Raw genomic sequence first — 5,400 nt, 5'->3', positions numbered from 1 at the left:
TGTCATCACGGCTCTCACTCGGCAAGTTCCCGGCACTCGTGTGCCGTGCACGTGGAAGTCCTTGGCAATTGGATCACGGCTTCCTTCTAACCCGGAGGATCCCACTTTTCGAGCCAACCCCCCAGTTCTGCCATCAGCCTCCCACACTAGCCACCCCCCCATTCCACCGCTATTCCTTTTACTTTCACTGGGCCCCGGCCCTTTTGGAACTGGAGGGGATTGGAAAGAGATGGGTGTTTTCCAGACGGGGCTGCTGGGAAGAGCTGGGGCATTTTGAGGGTCTCCCTAGAGGCTGCAGCAGGGAGAAGGGGGCCCAGGAGGAGGGACTCTGGGCCCCCCACCCGCTAGTATCTGTTTTACATTTTGGAACTCTGCAAAATTTTGTTTCAACAAAGGGCGTGGTGGCCAAAACCCCATTAAGTAATTAAATAATTAAATGCACAAGTCAAATCAAACTGCTGAGCAACAAGATTTCTCAGGTCCCATCTAGCGTGAAAAATCTCTGCAGCGTCAGGAGTGCTCACTGAGGATATGGGAGCCAGTGCAGGAAAGCAAGCGCCAGGCTGCCTTTTGTGTTAGCTGGGGGCATGGAAATTAGCAGGAGCCACAGGAGAAGTGGGTTCAATCCCTGGGTCAGGAAGATCCCCTGGAGAAGGAAATGGCAACCCACTCCAGTATTCTTGCCTGGAAGATTCCATAGACAGAGGAGCCTGACGGGTTTCAGTCCATATGGTCGCAAAGAGTCAGACACAACTGAACAACTGAGCTTGGAAGTAACATGAATCATAAGTGAACAAGGCCGAAGACAATGAGAGGTGGGTCCCCAGTTTGGCAAGTGTCTAAGAGCTCTTTTCTGCTCCTGAGTAAGGACAGGCATAAGGCCTGGTGGCCTTGGGGAGGGTCTGAGAAGGGAGTGAATCTGACTCGGCAACTGGAGGCCAGAGTTCGACTGAGTACCCCACCACCTTCCCCACCAAGATCATGATGTCCTTAATCCTCAGCTCTTGATTAATTCTTTCTAGATCCCAGTGGCAATAAACAGGATGTGATGGCTGGAGAAGGGGCCGGCGGGGGAGCGGTGACACTGAAACTCATCAATGAGTTCTGGCCACAGAGCATCTTGTGCTAATTGGAAGAAACATCACACACACACACACACACACACACAACTGTTCATTTAGGGGAAAAAACAGGGTTTATTTAGATGATGCCTTATGTTTCTTTCTAAACTGAGTTCAAATTGGCATAAAACCATGTATTTTGTTTTGTCTGGTGGCCTCTCAATCTCATTATCTGATCTTCTTTTGAAGATGAAGATACACAGCTATCACAGTGAACAAAATGCCTGCGAGAGGCACCAAGCAGCTTGGAGTGGTTATAAAGATAAGCTTCCAGAGTCCCTGGACACTTGGCAGAGCACATTTGTCCCTTAAAGGCAGAAGGATCCAGACTGTGTTTTAATAATATTGTTCTGAAGGAGGCCATGTCCCTTCTAAGTAATGGCCCTTGAATTCACTCTTATTGTATTGCCCCATTTTATTTTATTCAGGGCATTCTATTGCTCCATTTTATTTTACTCTTGCCTTATGCCATATTATCTGTTTATAACCTTTCTTCTCTAGACCATAGCAGGAACCTCATCTGTCTTATTTACCAATGAATCCCCAACTTAGAACAGTGCCTGGCATATTATAGGCACTCTACAAGTATCTGAATTGAATGAATGAGTGAGTGAATGAATAAATGATGTAGAGTCTTAATACAAGTCTGGAGCAACCATGGTGCAGCAGAGATGTACCATCCAGGAGATCCAGTCTGCTACCCCAGGAAAATCCCTGAAACTCATTTTCCATAACCACACCCACGAATGGGTGACATCTCCACCAAATGGAATTATGTGCGATCGTGCATTAAGTTCACATATGTGAAAAGTTCCCACGTGTTGTCTGGCATGTGGTAGGAATGACTCAAGCTTTGTTGAATCCAAGATGCCCTCTGTCATTTCCCCCACTTCAGAGAAGAATAAACCTGAGGCTCAGAGGCTGGTGGACGTGATAAAGCCAAGACTCATGCCTGTGTGGTCTCGTTCTCAGATAACAGCTCTTTCTGCACTCCAAGCCACTTTTCCCAAACAATCTCTCTCTCTCTCTCCCTCTCGCTCATGCACAAACACACACTTAGTGGATGTTAGTGGTTTAACATTTAATTTGAAAAGTTTAATTTAACCTCAATTTGACATTTTCCCTAAACATCCTCTTCACTATTCTACTCAGCCAAATCACACTTCCAAGGGAAGGTTTCATGCAGACAGATGGAAAGAGGGACAAGGGTCATTTTCTGAGAAGTGGTGCCCAGATTCTGATTTCCCTCCTGGTGGCCCTAGTGGGCTGCAAACAACTTTCCTATCAAATCCCAGGGGACAAACCCCTGAACCATGGGGCCCCAGGGGCTCCTCCAAACTTCCCTTCCCTCCTAAGCTCCCACCCATAAGGGCAGCTGGTCCTCCAGGTGGGATGCAGAGCTAGGGCCAGGCCCTCTCACTCCCCACTCAAGCCTCCATGGGATGGGGATGAAGCTTTCTCCTGCCGGTGAGGAAAATCAGGCAGAGGTTTCTGGGCTGTACCCAAGCCAGGGTTTTGTTTTACATCATGATAAGAAATGGCTACATCCCACAGGGGAGGCCCTAAGTCTCCTTGAAGACTTGCCTCCCTCCCTGGTGTTTCGATAAGAGCCCTGGGACAGGGGAACGTGGACGAGATGAAGAGTCACATTTCTCCCAGCAGCTCCTGAGCACCAAGCTAATCTCCTGGTAGGTGAGGGTGAGCAGAGATGGGCCTCCCTCCCTCCTCGCTATCTGAGAGTATTTTCTGTCACTGTGGAGAATGACAGAGGCTGCAAAAGGTCAAAAGGACACAGTCAGCAAGCTGAGGAGATAGGGTAGTAGAAGTCAGCTGGGAAGGGCCAGCATCCCAGAGAGGATACTGAGAACTGAAGAGCTGGGCGCTGCGTTGGAGGGACACTGGTTCAGAGTCTATCTCTGCCTCCCAAGCTGTTGATGCCAGAGAGTCAGTGTCCATTTCTATACATAAAAGTTGTGGAGGAATGAAACGAACTGGTCTTCAAGGGCCTTTGGTAGTCCCAGGAGATGCAGGTTGAAAGAAGGAATGAGTACTTGGTCTTAAGAAGGGGCATGACAGGTCAGGGTCATGGTTAACAAGCTCGCCGCTCCTCACTCCTTCACCCACTGGCTTTTAATCTATCATGATTTTGCAGCTTTCCCACTCTGAATACCAATTTCACTGAGCACTTAGCCTTCTTTGCCAGCTCCTTTTTTCTCAAAAACAAAGCTGCGTGGAGTTAGGGCCAGAGTGTGCACCCCTCCCCGCCATTCCCCACATACTTGATGATGATAAGAATCACAGGGTACCTGTTATTTAAAGAAAATAAGGGCAGAGGAGAAATGCAGGAAATTCCTGCCCCATTCCAAACAGACCCAGTCGGAATGACTGGCCAGGGCCATAGGAATCTGTATTTCTAATAAGTTCCCTGGGGATTCTTAGTATCAAGCAATTTTGATAAATGTATTTCAGGACATGGCTTCACATGTTTTTTTTTTTTTTTTTGCCAAGCTCGACAGTAAAGGATACATTAATGCATAATGCACACTGCAAATCTACACACACATTAATGACCCATTTAAAAAAAATCCAAGATAGATAATTAACGAGAACCTGCTGTATAGCACAGGGAACTCTACTTAATGCACTGCACTGACCAGAGTGGGAATGAAGTCCAAAAGCGAGGTGGTACATGTACATGTATGGCCCATTCACTCTGCTGTGCAGGAGAGCACGACACTGTGAGGCAACTGCACTCTGTGCATGCTCAGCCACTCAGTTGTGTTCGACTCTTTGTGACCTGATGGACTGTAACCAGCTAGGTCCCTCTGTCCATAGAATTTTCCAGCCAAGGACACTGAAGTGGGGTGCCATATCCCACTCAAGGGGATCTTTCCAACCCAGGGATCAAACCCAAGCCTCCTGCATTGGCAGGAGGATTCTTTAGCACTGAGCCACCTGGGAAGTCCAACTATATCCCAATAGAAATTTTTAAAAAAGAAGACTGCTCTCCCTTGTCATCTATGCTCTGTTTTCTTTTCCCATTTCATCCCACTTCATCCCCTTCTCTTTTAGTCTTTCAGTGTGACTGTCTCCGTGGTCCCTAAAAACCAATCTTCCAAGGCACAGCTTAAGAAATGTCAGAGTTCCTGATAAGTGTACAGATATCCAGGTCTAGTTTTCAAGAAAATTAGAGATACCAAGGGAACATTTCATCCAAAGATGGACACAATAAAGGACAGAAACAGTATGGACCTAACAGAAGAAGAAGCTATTAAGAAGAGGTGGCAAGAATACACAGAAGTACTGTACAAAAAAGATCTTCATGATCCAGATAACCACAATGGTGTGATCACTCACCTAGAGCCAGACATCCTAGAAGGTGAAGTCAAGTGGGCCTTAGGAAGCATCACTATGAACAAAGCTAGTGGAGGTGATGGAATTCCAGTTGAGCTATTTCAAATCCTAAAAGATGATGCTGTGAAAGTGCTGCACTCAATATGCCAGCAAATCTGGAAAACTCAGCAGTGGGCACAGGACTGGAAAAGGTCAGTTTTCATTCCAATCCCAAAAAAGGGCAATGCCAAAGAATATTCAAACTACTGCACAATTTCACTCACCTTCACGCTAGCAAAGTAATGCTCAAAATGCTCCAAGACAGGCTTCAACAGTACATGAACCTCCAGATGTTCAAGTTGGATTTAGAAAAGGCAGAGGAACCAGAGATCAAATTGCCAACATCCACTGGATCATAGAAAAAGCAAGAGAATTCCTGAAAAACATCTACTTCTGCTTTACTGATTATGCCAAAGCCTTTGACTGTGTGAATCACAACAAACTGTGGAAAATTCTTAAAGAGATGGGAATACCAGACCACCTTACCTGCCTCCTGAGAAATCTGTATGCAGGTCAGGAAGCAACAGTTAGAACTGAACATGGAACAACAGACTGGTTTCAAATTGGGAAAGGAGTATGTTAAGGCTGTATATTATCACCTTGCTTATTTAACTCATATGCAAAGTACATCATGAGAAATGCTGGGCTGGATGAAGCACAAGCTGGAATCAGATTGCCAGGAGAAATATCAATAACCTCAGATATGCAGATGACACCACCCTTACGGCAGAAAGTGAAGAGGAACTAAAAAGCCTCTTGATGAAAGTGAAAGATGAGAGTAAAAACGCTGGCTTAAAACCCAACATTCAAAAAACTAAGATCATGGCACCTAGTCCCATCACTTCATGGCAAATAGATGAGGAAACAATGGAAACAGTGACAGACT

Source organism: Bison bison, unplaced genomic scaffold, assembly GCF_000754665.1.
Source record: "Bison bison bison isolate TAMUID 2011002044 unplaced genomic scaffold, Bison_UMD1.0 scf7180017864456, whole genome shotgun sequence".
Taxonomy (NCBI): Eukaryota; Metazoa; Chordata; class Mammalia; order Artiodactyla; family Bovidae; genus Bison; species Bison bison.
The sequence above is the reverse complement of the archived record's forward strand: the minus strand, read 5'-3'. Positions refer to the sequence as shown.